The sequence below is a fragment of the Nycticebus coucang genome, chromosome 10, assembly GCF_027406575.1.
Source record: "Nycticebus coucang isolate mNycCou1 chromosome 10, mNycCou1.pri, whole genome shotgun sequence".
Taxonomy (NCBI): domain Eukaryota; kingdom Metazoa; phylum Chordata; class Mammalia; order Primates; family Lorisidae; genus Nycticebus; species Nycticebus coucang.
In genome coordinates, this window is record NC_069789.1 from 117,462,421 (window position 1) to 117,477,593 (window position 15,173).

At 43.0% G+C, this 15,173-nt stretch overlaps 2 protein-coding genes across 5 annotated transcripts in view; both read left to right on the top strand.

The window, feature by feature from the left end:
• LOC128595776 (sulfotransferase 2A1-like) overlaps window positions 1-15,173 on the top strand; it is a 370,742-nt gene that overhangs the window by 260,208 nt on the left and 95,361 nt on the right. For 2 of the 4 annotated variants that reach the window (XM_053604735.1, XM_053604734.1), the window contains exons 1-2: window positions 2,015-2,175; window positions 5,579-5,781. The exons of the other annotated variants lie outside the window; for them this stretch is intronic. The gene's annotated coding sequence lies outside the window, so the exon portion shown is untranslated. Of the gene's footprint in view, window positions 1-2,014; window positions 2,176-5,578; window positions 5,782-15,173 lie in introns of those variants that run through there. 4 annotated transcript variants of the gene reach the window in all.
• The window catches only part of LOC128596568 (sulfotransferase 2A8-like), a 210,618-nt gene that overhangs the window by 179,131 nt on the left and 16,314 nt on the right, over window positions 1-15,173 (top strand). The window lies entirely within an intron of this gene.

A 15,173-nucleotide genomic window follows, 5' to 3' on the forward strand; every position in this document is an offset into this window, starting at 1 on the left:
CTAACATCTTACAACCACCTAATCTTCCATAAACCAAACAAGAACTTACCTTGGGGGAAAGACTCCCTATTCAATAAATGGTGTTGGGAGAACTGGATGTCTACATGTAAAAGACTGAAACTGGACCCACACCTTTCCCCACTCACAAAAATTGACTCAAGATGGATAAAGGACTTAAATTTAAGGCATGAAACAATAAAAATCCTCAAAGAAAGCATAGGAAAAACACTGGAAGATATTGGCCTGGGGGAAGACTTCATGAAGAAGACTGCCATGGCGATTGCAACAACAACAAAAATAAACAAATGGGACTTCATTAAACGGAAAAGCTTCTGTACAGCTAAGGAGACAATAACCAAAGCAAAGAGACAACCCACACAATGGGAAAGGATATTTGCATATTTCCAATCAGACAAAAGCTTGATAACCAGGATCTATAGAGAACTCAAATTAATCCACATGAAAAAAGCCAACAATCCCTTATATCAATGGGCAAGAGACATGAAGAGAACTTTCTCTAAAGACGACAGACGAATGGCTAACAAACACATGAAAAAATGTTCATCATCTCTATATATTAGAGAAATGCAAATCAAAACATCCCTGAGATATCATCTAACCCCAGTGAGAATGGCCCACATCACAAAATCTCAAAACTGCAGATGCTGGCGTGGATGTGGAGAGAAGGGAACACTTTTACACTGCTGGTGGGACTGCAAACTAGTACAACCTTTCTGGAAGGAAGTATGGAGAAATCTCAAAGCACTCAAGCTAGACCTCCCATTTGATCCTGCAATCCCAGTACTGGGCATCTACCCAGACGGAAAAAAATCCTTTTATCATAAGGACACTTGTACTAGACTGTTTATTGCAGCTCAATTTACAATCGCCAAAATGTGGAAAGAGCCTAAATGCCCACCAACCCAGAAATGGATTAACAAGCTGTGGTATATGTATACCATGGAATACTATTCTGCCATTAAAAAAAATGGAGACTTTACATCCTTCGTATTAACCTGGATGGAAGTGGAAGACATTATTCTTAGTAAAGCATCACAAGAATGGAGAAGCATGAATCCTATGTACTCAATCTTGATATGAGGACAATTAATGACAATTAAGGTTATGGGGGGGGGAAGCAGAAAGAGGGATGGAGGGAGGGGGGTGGGGCCTTAGTGTGTGTCACACTTTATGGGGGCAAGACATGATTGCAAGGGGGACTTTACATAACAATTGTAATCAGTGTAACTGGCTTATTGTACCCTCAATGAATCCCCAACAATAAAAAAAAAAAAAAAAAAGGCAGACCCACATAGAAAGGGAAGAGGTGAAAAGGAAAATTACAGTGGAGAAATCGGAAACAGTGACCTCAGGTGGCCAAGGTTAACATCATAGTGCTAGGCCATGTGATAGTAAGTACCCTGGATTATTATATGATGACAATGGCATTTGTTTCTATTCCCTTTCTCTCCATGAATCCGGTCAAATTATGAGAAAAAACATCCCACAAATCCCATGGGAGGGACATTCTACCAAACACCTGACCGGTACTCTTCAAAATTGTCAGGGTCATCAGATATAAAGAAAGTCTGAGAAACTCTTCCAGCCCAGAGGAGCCAAAACAGACTTGACCACTACATGGAATGTGATGTCCAGAAAAATTAAGGAAAATCTGAATAAAGCACGAATACTCTGAACTCTCTTTGCAATTTTTCTATAAATCCAAAAGTATTATAAAAAGTAAATTTTATTAAAAGTATTTTTAAATTTGCACACATTTCTATGTCCTTGAATTTGCTACTAAATTTCCAGGTCACTCTTATGAAATCAGACTCAGATTATGCCTAGAATGTTTTCCAAGTTCAAAATTGCCCAATATTGTTAATCTTTTTACTGTCGGTCACACTACTCACTTCTCCTCATTGGCCAGTAAACTTCGCAACAAATTGGTCACGGATTAATGATTATTATCTCTTTACTATAAAACCGAATCTGCCAGCAGGTGCCGCAGCTTCCACCAAGTACAGGAGCTGATCATCATAGCAGATGACAATTTGTGGTATGAAGGGATATGTTTCCCAAGGGTCAATTACAAACCTGAAATCCTCAGAAAAGTACGAGAAGAGTTTGTGATGAAGGATGAAGATGTAGTAATAGTCACTTTCCCCAAATCAGGTAAGGAACAGAATCCTGAACTGAGAAAGGTGGTGACTGTGTTCCTCATTCCTTCAGCAGATGGTTGGAGAGCCTTCCTTCTTTCCTCCCTCCCTCCCTCCCACTACCCGTCCGTCCCTCCCACCATCCCTCCCTCCCTTTTTTTTTCTTTCTTTTTCTTTTCTTTTACTTATTATTATCATTATTATTATTATTATTTGAGACAGAGCCTCATGCTGTCACCCTGGGTAGAGAGCCATGGCAGCAACACAGCTCACAGCAGCCTCCAACTCTTGAGCTTAAGTGATTCTCTTGCCTCAGCCTCCCAGGTAGCTGGGACTACAGGCACCTGCCACAATGCCTGGCTATTTTTTGTAGTTGTCATTGTTATTTAGCAGGCCCAGGCTGGCCTCCCAGGCAGCTGGGACTACAGGCACCTGCCACAATGCCTGGCTATTTTTTGTAGTTGTCATTGTTATTTAGCAGGCCCAGGCTGGATTAAAACCTCCCAGCTCTGGTGTATGTGGCTGGCACCTTAGCCACTTGAGCTATAGGCACTCAGCCTCTTTCTTTTTATTTTATTTTATTTTATTTTTTATTTTTGTTGGGACAGAGTTTGAAGCTGTTGCCTTGGGTAGAGTGCCATGGCATCATAGCTCACTTTAAACTCTTGGGCCAAAGTTATCCTCTTGCCTCAGTTCTATTTTTAGTAGAGAAAGGGTCTTGCTTTTGCTAGGGCTGTTGTTGAACTTGGGAGCTCAAGCAATCCACCCGCCTTGGCCTCAAAAGTGCTAGGATTACAGTCGTGAGCCAACACGCCGGCCTCTTTCTTTCTTTTTAATCTGTGAGACAGGGTCTCACTGTCTAGCCCAGCTGCAGTGCAGTGGGCCCACTCATAACTCACTGCAGCCTCCAACTCCTGGACTCAAATTATCCTTGAAAATAGCTGGAACCGCAGCTTGCACCACCAAGCCAAGATAATGTGTTATTAATTTTTATAGAAATGGGATCTTGTTCTATTGTTCAGGCTGGTCTGCAACTCCTGGCCTCAAAAGTGATCTTCCTGCCTCTCCCTGCCTGGGATGACAGGCTTGAATCAACCCCTCTGGGGCTGATTGGAACACTTTGTATATGCTAGGCAATGTGCAATGCTTTTTGGGGTTGGGGTGGAGCAATGGCTACTACCAGGTACATTCAGACATAAGGATTCAGTTGGGGAATTACATGTAATATGAGCGTTCAGAGGGGATAGTCTACAGTATTAGGAGTATATCCTAATATATACAGGAGTATATCCTAAGGCAGACTCAAAACAGCAGGGAGAAGGATGACCACTGAAGTCCTAGAAGAAATATTCTATTTTATTTTTATTTATTTATTTATTTATTTTGAGACAGAGTCTCACTATGTTGCCCTCAGTAGAGTGCTGTGACATCGCAGCTCACGGCAACCTCAAACTCTTGGGCTTAAGTGATTCTTTTGCCTCAGTCTCCCAAGTAGTTGGGACTATAGGCACCTGCCACAACACCCAGCTATTTTTTTGTTGCAGTTGTCATTGTTGTTTAGCAGGCCCTGGCCAGGTTCGAACCTACCAGCCTCAGGGTATGTGGCTGGTGCCCTACCCATTGAGCTACAGACCCTGAGCCAGCCTTACTATTTTTTTTTTTTTTGAGACAGAGCCTCAAGCTGTTGCCCTGGGTAAAGTGCAGTGGCATCACAGCTCACAGCAACCTCCAACTCCTGGGCTCAAGCAATTCTCCTGCCTCCACCTCCCAAGTAGCTGGGATTACAGGCACCTGCCACAACACCTGGCTATTTTTTGGTTGCAGCCATCATTGTTGTTTGGCGGGCCCGGGCTGGATTCGAACCTGCCAGTTCAGGTGTATGTGGCTGGTGCCTTAGCCACTTGAGCCACAGGCACTGAGCCAGCCTTACTATATTTTTTTTATTTATTTTTATTTTTATTTTTTTTTTGTAGAGACAGAGTCTCACTTTACCGCCTTCGGTAGAATGCCATGATGTCACAGGACTCGTTGTCATTGTTGTTTAGCAGGCCTGGGCTGGGTTCAAACCCACCACCCCCCGTGTATGTGGCCGGAGCCCTAGCCACTGAGGTATGGTTGCCGAGCCCTAATAGAAGAAACAGAATCTAAATTGATATGAAAAGAATAAAAGTGAAATTACATGGTGAGGAGGGATATTTTCACATGGAAGAAGCTTCCTGGGTAATGGTCAGGAATTAGAAAAGGGTCTGACAGGCTTGGCGCCTGTGGCTCAAGCAGCTAAGGCACCAGTCACATACACCTGAGCTGGCAGGTTCGAATCCAGCCTGGGCCCGCCAAACAACAATGACAGCTGCAACCAAAAGATAGCCGGGTTGTGGAGGGTGCCTGTGGTCCCAGCTACTCGGGAGGTGGAAGCAGGAGAATCACTTGAGCCCAGGAGTTGGAGGTTGCTGTGAGCTGTGATGTCACAGCTCTCCCAGGGAGACAGCTTGAGGCTCTGTCTCAAAAAAAAAGAAAAGTGGGTGGCGCCTGTGGCTCAGTGAGCAGGGTGCCGGCCCCATATGCCGAGGGTGGCAGGTTCAAACCCAGCCCCGGCCAAACTGCAACAACAAAAAAAATAGCCGGGCATTGTGGCGCGCGCCTGTAGTCCCAGCTGCTCGGGAGGCTGAGGCAAGAGAATAGCGTAAGCCCAAGAGTTAGAGGTTGCTGTGAGCCGTGTGACGCCACAGCACTCTACCAAGGGCGGTACAGTGAGACTCTGTCTCTACAAAAAAAAAAAAAAAAGAAAAGGGCCTGACAAATCCAAGGAACTGGAAGGTGGAGATCATATTTTTATAGGAATGGGGCTGGAGGATAAGAGTCTGCAAATGGGGCAGTGCAAGTGGCAGGGCCCTGAAAAGCCAAGAACAATGGGAACTTATTCAAAGACTTCAGTAAATGGCCAAAAGGAGGCAGCAACCCAAACACCCATTGACAGATGAGGGATAAACAAATTGGCATATAGATACAATGGAATGTGATTCATCCTTCCAAAGGAAGAAAATACTGATGCATACTAGAGCATGGATAAACCTTGAGGACTTTAAATGAAATAAGCCAGTCACAAAAATGCACACACTGCATGGTTCTACTTATGTAAGGTGTTGGAATAGCCAAGGTCACTGAAGGGGAAAGTACAAAGGTGATTAACCAGAGGCTGGAGGGAGGGGGGAGTGAGGAGTTGTTGTTTAATAAGTACAGAGTTTCAATTTTGCAAGATTTAAAAGTTGTGGAGATTAGTTGTGCAACAACAGGAACATATTTAACACTTCTAAACTGTATGCTTAACAGTGGTACATTTTATGTTATGTGTATTTCATCATAATGTTTTTTTAAGTCAGATTGAAATGAGTGACCTTCACATTTCCTTCCGTATTCAGGAACACACTAGTTGATTGAGATTCTCTGCCTGATCCAGTCCAAGGGGGATACCAAGTGGGTCCAGTCTGTGTCCATCTGGGAGCGCTCACCCTTTATAGAGGTTGATTATGGGTTTGCAAATACGAAGGAGGGCCCATGATTGCTCACCTCCCACCTCCACATCTACCTCTTCCCCAAGTCCTTCTTCAGTTCCAAGGCCAAGGTCAGTGCACAATACTCATGACCCGTGTCTTTCAAATGTTAATGTGTCTGTAACCACCTGGAGACCTTATTTGTTGTTGTTGTTGTTGTTGTTTAGCCAGAGTCTCACTATTTCACCCTCAGTAGAGTGCCGTAGCATTATAGCTCACAGAAACCTCAAACTCTTGGCCTTAAGCAATTCTCTTGTCTCAGCCTCCCAAGTAGTTGGGACTACTGGTGCCCACCACAACACCCAGCTATTTTTTGTTGCAGTTGTCATTGTTGTTTAGCAGGCCTGGGCCAGGTTCAAACCCACCAACCTTGGTGCATGTGGCTGGTGCCATAACCACTGTGCTGCAGGCACCAAGCCATGCAGACCTTGTTGAAATCCATTGTCATTTGGTTGGTCTGGATGGGACCTGAGATTCTGCATTAGGGGATGCCAGTGTGGCTGTTTCAAGGACTGTAGCTGAATTCAAGTGTAGGAACCATTCCACATACTATGCCAGTCAGATACAAATCAGGCATAAAGTGACATGATAATGCCAGAATCTTAGAAAACCATACTTTAGACAGGGTGTGATGGATCATGCCTGTATTCCTAGCACTCTGGTAGGCCAAGACAGGTGACTTGCTTGAGCTCAGGATTGTGAAACCAGCCTAAGCAAGAGTGATACCCTGCCTCTACTAAAAATAGAAAAACTACTTGGGCATTCCTGGAGATGCCTGTAGTCCAAACTACTGGAAAGCTGAGGCAAAAGTATCGCCTAATCCCAAGAAACTTAGGTTGCTGTGAGCAATGATGATGCCATGCATGCAATACCAGCATGATGGAGTAAGACTCTGTCTCAAAAAACAAAAAAAAATTAAATAAAAGAAAGGAAAAGTGTATTTTAGGCCCAGATAGAATTTATAACTGCAATATATACTAGATAAACCCCTTTGTATTATTATTCTAAAAAATAGTGAATCAAACATAATTCAGTAATTGCTTCTTGCCACTGAGAAAAAGCAGAAATGTTCCTGTGGGAAGCAGCAAGTTTGTCAGTCAATGCTGAAATCCAGCTGTGAAGTTTTTCCAACTATTGTGTTTTACTGTGTGTAGCTGTCTTTGGAGATGAGCAGCCACATGAATTGACTTTCATGGAAACTGAGGCCCAGAGAGAGCTGAGGGCTAGAGTAATGTCACAAAGTGAGTAGGTGCAGAATCCAAAGGATAATTTAGATGCTTAAAGACCAAGTAATCTTCCTTCTGTGTGTGAGTAGGGCTGTGTGTGTGTCTCTGTGTGTGGAGCAATCTCAAGTATTACCTGGAGGAATATGACATATATACACACTGGGCAACTAAGCCTCATCTAGGTCCAAATTGATAACATTTCCACTCCCTCATGCCCCTTCCAAGTCAGTGCCCACACACAGAGGTAAACACCCCCCTGAATTAACTGATAAATTAGTTGTGCTTGTTCTCAAACTTCATGTACATGGAAATTGAGTCATGCCGTATGAACTCTTGGATGCCTGGTCTATTTCAATCACTATGATGTCTGTGAGATTCATCCATGGTCTTGGGTGTGCATATGGACATATATTTCTATATATCTATGAACTCACCATAATGTATTAATCCTTTCTCCTGGTAGCAATCTTTAAACTACAGCACACAAATACAGAGGGTGCAAAAACCTGTATACATATATTAATAGGGGAAAAAACTTTATTAAATTTGTAATACTCAAGTCACATTTAATGTCTACAATTAATTTGTGACTTGTATTCATCTTCTGTTATCAGTGAATATTGAATATTACAATTTTTTATTAAATCATAGCTGTATACATTAATGCAATCTTGGGGCACCATGCACTAGTTTTATATAAAATTTGAAATATTTTCATCAAACTGGTTAACATAGCCTGCATGGTATTTTCTTAGTTATTGTGTTAAGACATTTATATTCTACGTTTAGTAAGTTTCACATGTACCCTTGTAAGATGCACCGTAGGTATGGTCCCACCAAATACCCTCCCTCCATCTATCCTCCCTCCCTCCCCTCTCCTCCCTTTCCCTTTTCCCCATATTCTTAAGCTATAATTAGTTTCACAGTAGGGCTGAGTACATTGGATACTTTTTCTTCCATTCTTGAGATACTTTGCTAAGAAGAATATGTTCCAGCTCCACCCATGTAAACATGAAAGAAATAGACTCCATCTTTCCTAAGGCTGCATAATAGTCCATGATGTACATATACCACAATTTATTTATTAATCCATTCATGGGACAATGGGCACTTGGGCTTCTTCCATGATTTAGCAATTATGAATTGGGCTGCAATAAACATTCTGGTACAAATATCTTTGTTTTAAAGTGATTTTTGGTCTTCTTGATATGTATTTAGTAGAGGAATTGTAGGATCAAAGGCAGGTCTATTTTTAGATCTCTAAGTGTTTTCCAAACATCTTTCCAAAAAGAATGTATTAGTTTGCATTCCCACCAGCAGTGTAGAAGTGTTCCCTTTTCTCCACATCCGCGCCAACATCTCTGGTTTTGGGATTTTGTGATATGGGCTAATCTTACTGAAGTTAGATGATATCTCAAAGTAGTTTTGATTTGCATTTCTCTGATGACTGAGGATGATGAGCATTTTTTCATGTCTGTAGGCTGTGCGCCTGTCTTCTTCAGAGAAGTTTCTCTTCAAGTTCTTTGGCCACAATGAAATGAGATTACTTGTTCTTTTTTTATTAATAACTTTGAGTTCTCTATGGATTCTTGTTATTAAACCTTTGTCAGAAGCATAATCTATAAATATCTTATCCCATTCTGAGGGTGTCTGCTTGCTTTACTTACTGTGTTCTTGACTGTGCAGAAGCTTTTTAGTTTCATCAGGTCCCAGTAGCGTATATTTGATGCTGCTTCAGTTGCCCGGGGGGTGCTCCTCATAAAATATTCGCCCAGGCCGATTTCTTCAAGAGTTTTCCCTGCACTTTCTTTTAGTACTTTTATAGTTTCATGTCTTAAGTTTCAATCTTTAATCTAATGAGAGTCTATCTTAGTTAATGGTGAAAGGTGTGGGTCCAGTTTCAGTCTTCTACAGGTCACCAGCCAGTTCACCCAGCACCTTTTGTAAAATAGGGAATCTTTTCCCCATTGAATGTTTTTAATTGGCTTGTCAAAGATCAAATAACGGTAAGTAGCTGGGTTCATTTCTTGGTTCTCTATTCTGTCCCATACATCTACCTCTCTGTTTTTGTACCAGTACCATGCTGATTTGATCACTATCAATTTATAGTATAGTCTGAGGTCTGGTAGCATGATTCCTCCTGCTTTGTTTTTAATTCTGAGTAATGTCTTGGCTATTCGAGGTTTTTTTCTGATTTCATATAAAACGAAGTATTATTTTTTCAATATCTTTAAAGTATGACAGTGGAGCTTTAATAGGGATTGCATTAAAATTGTATATTGCTTTGGGTAGTATGGACATTTTAACAATGTTGATTCTTCCCAGCCATGAGTATGATATGTCTTTCCATTTGTTAACATCTTCAGCTATTTCTTTTCTTAGAGTTTCATAGTTCTCTTTATAGAGATCTTTCATGTCCTTCATTAGGTAAACTCCCAAATATTTTTATCTTCTTTGGCACTACTGTGAACAGAGTAGAGTCCTTGACTGTTTTGTCAGCTTGATTATTGTTATATATAAAGGCTACCAATTTATGAGTGTTAATTTTGTAATCTGAGACACTGCTGTATTCCTTGATCACTTCTAAGAGTTTTGTAGTAGAATCCCTGGTGTTTTCCAGATATACAATCATATCATCTGTGAAAAGTGAAAGTTTGATCTCTTCTGACCCTATATGGATACCCTTGATCGCCCTTTCTTCCCTAATGATGGTGGCTAAAATTTCCATTACAATGTTAACATGCAGTGAGACAATAGGCAACCTTGCCTGGTTCCTGATCTGAGTGGTAATGATTTCAATTTGACTCCATTCAATATGATATTGGCTGTGGGTTTGCTACAGATGGCTTCTATCAGTTTAAGAAATGTCCCTTCTATGCCAATTTTCTTAAGTGCCGTGGCCTCACACAGCTCACAGCAACCTCCAACTTAAGCAATTCTCTTGCCTGAGCTTCCCAAGCAGCTGGGACTACAGGTGCCCGCCACAACGCCCGGCTATTTTTTGGTTGCAGTTTGGCCGGGGCTGGGTTTGAACCCGCCACCCTCAGTATATGGGGCTGGTGCCTTACCAACTGAGCCACAGGCGCCGCCTGCAAGGAATAATTTCTATTCCTTTAAATTTACTGAGGATAGACTTGTGACCTAAGATGGGATCAATTTTGGAGTATGTTTCATGGGCTGATGAGAAGAATGTGTATTCAGTTTTGTTGGGATGAAATGTTCTGTAGATGTCAGTTAAATCCAAATGTTGAATGTTTAAGTTTGTTTTTTTTTGAATGTTTAAGTTTAAATCTAAAATTTCTTTGCTTAGCTTTTTTTGGAGGATCTATCTAACACTGCCAAAGGAGTGTGGGAATCTTGATTGTTATGGAGCTGGAGGAAATCAAGTGGCTCATGTCTGTTAGTTTTGCTTATAAATTGAGGTGCATTCTGATTGGGTGCATAAGTATTAATAATTGAAATCTCATCATATTGAGTATTACCCTTAACAAATATGAAGTGACCATCCTTATCCTTCCTTATTTCTTTGGTTTAAAGCCTATTGTATCTGCAAATAGAATTGCAACATCTGGAATTCAATTTTTTTTTTTTGCAGTTTTTGGCGGGAGCTGGGTTATGAATCCACCACCTCTGGTATATGGGGCCAGTGCCCTACTCCTTAGAGCCACAGGTGCCATCCCTTTTTTCTTTTTTTTTTTTTTGCTTTTCATTTGCCTGGACTATAGATGACCATCCCTTCACCCTGAGTTTATATTTATCTTTTAAGGTAAGACGAGATTCTTGTATTCAGCAGATATTTGGCCTGAGTTTTTGTATCCAGTCAGCCAATCTGTGCCTCTTTAGAGGACAATTTAAGCCATTCACATTAATTGAGAGTATTGATAAGCCTGGTAGAATTTTGGGTATTGAGTTTTTCAAAAGTCCAGTGGACATTTTTAATCCTTTCACCACTGTGGAAGTTGGAGTTTGATCAAAAGTTTCTGAGTGAGTTTACTTTTGTGGTATAGGATTGCACTGCATGTTATGGAGAATAACGGTCTGAGAATATCCTGGAGAGTTGGTTTACTTATGGCAAATTTCTTCAACATGTCAATGTCGTTAAAGTATTTAATTTTTCCATAATAAATGAAACTCAGTTTAGGTGGATACAGAATCCTGGGTTATTTTGGTTTTTGGAGATTAAAAGTCGATGACCCCCCTCTTCTAGCTTGAATGGTTTCAGCAGAGCGATCTGCAGTCATTCTAATATTCTTCCCATTGTAGGTTATAGTTTTCTTATGTCTGACTGGTTTCAGAATCTTCTCCTTCATATTAACTTTAGTGAAGTTAATTATGATGTGCCTGGGTTATGTCTTATTCGGGTTGAGTCATGCTGTGGTTCTGAAACTGTCTGCTATCTCAATTTCAGAATCTCTTGACAAGTCTGGGAAGTTCTCTTTCATAATTTTATGAAAAAGAGCCTCTGTGCCTTGCAAAGCCACTTTGTCACCTTCAGGGATTCCTATGAGGGGAATATTAGTTTTCTTCAAATTATCCCAGTGCTCTCTGAGAGAGTGATCTTCCCCCCCACCCCCCATTTCTCTTCCTCTTTGAAAGTTTGGGTGCGTTTGAAAGCTTTGTCTTCAATGTCAGAAATCCTTTCTTCTGCTCGCTTCACTCTGTTACTGAAGGATTCTACTGTATTTTTGAGATCTTTGAGGGCTGCAGATTCCTGTGTCAATGTGTCAAAATCTTTGATGATTTTGTCTTTGAATTTGTTGAATTCTTGAGACAACTTTTGAAACGTTCCTTGAATTTCTAATTCCAACTTTTCCTCCATTCTATTAATCTTGTTCGCAATCCAAATTCTGAATTCAATTTCTGACATCTCAGCTATCTGTTTATGAATGGGATCTTCAGATGTGTCCACCATGTCTTTCCTTGGGGTGGTTGATCTACTCTGGTTATTCATGTTACTGGAGTTTTTCCACTGATTCTGCCCCATGATTATATTACATCTTTTGACTAGATGAGCAGATAAAGTGAAGTTGGGTTGGGAGCTCTAGGAGTAGTGATTAACCAGCCCTTTGCCCAAAAGCTGGGATTGACGTCTGTACCTTTTCCCCTAGAGCTTTGCCAAGGACCTGTACAGTGCTACGGCCTGAGAAACTGGGGACCTGCTTCTTGTGGTGGAGCTAAGTGGCTCTGTATTGTTTTCAGCTGGTCACTGTCCTACACTAGTGAATCAGTTACTTGGAGTTGAAGTCTCAGGTGTGGAGAAATACCAGCAATTAAGTCACCCAGCCCCCCACAGGCAACAATTGGAAAAGGAAAATCAAATATTCCCACAACCACCCACCCAGGGTACCACTTGGATAGTCCCCTTTTGATTGGCCCAGTTCAGGAGATCCAAATCAATTATCTCAGTCAGCACCTGTCTCAGGTGGGAGAGTTCCAAAGGTCTCCAGCAACTAGATAGCAGGAGTCTGCTGGCAGCTCAAGTTTGACTCATTCCGGTGCTCCATGAGGTCAGAAGGACCCACCTAGAAAATAAATTAGTATGGGAAAGTTGATGCCTTCTTCCCCACCTTGCACCTCTATCATACTCAGTCACTGGTAACCCCGCAGGGCTGTGACCCAGTTCCCTTCAATGAGCAGATTCTCCAGGGGTTTGTGCCTGCCTGAGTCACAGGGAGATCTATGTCTCCTCAGCCAGGCAGCAGCTCTCTGCCACTATCTGGCAGGGGGAGGTGAGACCTGACAACCTTCGGTGCTTAATGGAGACGGGGGCTGTTCACTCAGTTTCAGCCCTGCCCCTGGTTGATATTGGTGACAGAACAGAACAACTGTGCAGAATTTGTTTCTGTCCCAGCTATATTCCCCTGCAGATCAGACGCTATTTGAGTTCACAGAAACTGCAACTAAGCCCTGGTCTGTGCCTCTGCCTGGTCTCAGCTGCAGTTTGTATTGGGGTGGGCCCAGTTAGAGCTCACACTCAGCTGTCAGTTCCAGCTGCCCACCTTTGTCTCCGCTATGATCCCCTGAGCGCTAGGTGCATCTTAGGCTCAGTAAAGTGGTTCTCTGGGTCTGCCCTGCCCTGGGAGTCTGCCATCTTTGTGCACACGTGAAGGGGCATGGTTTTCTGCACCCCAGAATGGTGGTTTGTCTCATAAGTGCTCCTTGAGGTATGAGGCCCTAAGAAGGGAAAATTCCATTCTTGGCTAGAAGCAAGACTCGGGGGTTAATTCTTTTTTTTTTTTTTTTTTTTTGTAGTTTTTGGCCGGGGCTGGGTTTGAACCCGCCACCTCCAGCATATGGGACCGGCGCCCTACTCCTTGAGCCACAGGTGCCACCCGGGGGTTAATTCTTTCCTGCTTGCTAAAATAGCAGAGACTCAGGGGTTAATTCCTCCCTGCTTGCTGAAAAAGCCTTGAGAAAGGAATCCTGGAGGACTCACCAAGTCACAGCTGGAGATTTAACACCTGCCTGGGGCTGAGCTGTTGCACTTCCTTCCCTAACTTCAAGTTATACAAAAGTTTCATTTAATCTTTCAGAGAGGTGGGCGAACAGAACTGACAGCCTGGTGACCTTGTGATTTATCTTTAAGTTAAATGCTCCAGACTTAGAAATGATGTGTACGTGCTTTGTAACATTTGCGCTGAGGAGAAATATTTTATGGCAGTCTCAACTAATGCATTTGTTCTTTATTCTTGGTTATTTTCATCTGATGAGTATGGATATATAATACAGTGAATAAAGATGGGCAGTCACTGAGTGCCTGAGCAAGCACCAGTCTTCCCTTTACAAATCATTCATTCCATCTGCTGTGCTTCCTCTGTGTTGTTGGCTAGACTAGTGGACAGTAACATACGCATATTCTAGTCCCCATGCTCCGCCCAGGCCAGTACCGCCTCAGGCATACCCTTTACTCATGGGGCCTGTGTTTCTGTCCCAGATCTGTTCTGCCAGTGGCTGCCTCTGGAGAAGATTCCTGGCCTCCTCTGGTTGCCCAGAGAGACAGGAGTGTAACTTTGGAATATCTCCAGGGGTGTGAGCCCTATTATTCCCACCACAGTTGCTGCTCTGTGCATTGGGACACTGCCACTCCTGTATGGTTCCCTCTCAGCTGATCATCTTCTCCCTGCTCCGTGCCACAGAATCAGCACTGACCAGCAGCAGTCCATGCCCTGTACACACCTCTCAGGAAAATACTGAAGAATCTAGACTCCATGGGGGACAGGATTCCAGACCTCGGGGTGAGAGTGGAGGAGAGTGCTGGGAGTTCAGAATTGCAGGTAGAGAATATATATAGTTTTATACATTTTTATGCCTGGCAGGAGAGTGTCATGTCACCTTAGTTGGGGAAGCATGTCTGGTTTTAGAGGGTCTCTCCCATGGGATAAAATGGGAGGATATCTGCTCACTTGTTTGTAGAAAGTGTGATGCGAACCGTTCTCATGGGGGGGGGCTTCCGTTCTCCTTGGGGGGGGCTTCCATTTGCTTGGCGATGAATTTTGTACCTTTTGTTTGTATCTTTGGGGTTGCAGCTCCCCTCAGCAGGGTTGATGTGCATTCTTCAACCTTCTCTCTTGGCTCAGCTCCAATCCATCAGCACCCGGTCCAGCTCCGAGATGGGTCAGGGTGGCAGCAAGGGAGCAGACGTCTGGGCTATGGGCAGGGGAATGTCTGTGCAGCCCTCGAGTGCAGGATGGTGTGAGTTCAAAGGGTGGGAGTGGAGAGAAGCAGGGAAATCAAGTCATGGCCCACAAGGGAGGAGAAATGGTGGGAGTGGGAGTGTGGAGTTCCTCCTCCTTAAAATAAACCCACTGGCCCCTATGAGCCCTTGCCCCAGGCAGGGAAGATAAAATAAGGGGAAACAACAGACTGACAAATCTCTAAAACGATGAGGACCGAGGAATAGACTTCAATTTAAAGGAGGGGAATCGAGCAAGGACTGTAGGGGAGACAGAGAAAAATGGCTCTAGGTCTATCCCATGCCTTTGCAGTCCTCAAGCAGAGAAGGAGGCTGGCTGAAGGGAAGTTGCCCTGGCTCCCAAGGAGGAGGAAAAGGAGGAGTGGGAGGAGGATGTTACTCTGTAACAAGTACATACAGACAGCCATGGATCAGAAGGGTGCTGCAAGCAGGGTGGTCACGGCACAGTGACTGGTGGCGGGTGGCAGAACAGCCTGCTTGGCTTGCTCAAGACACATAATTGGATTGATGGGTTGTACAGTGACTCACAGACTTTACAGAGGTG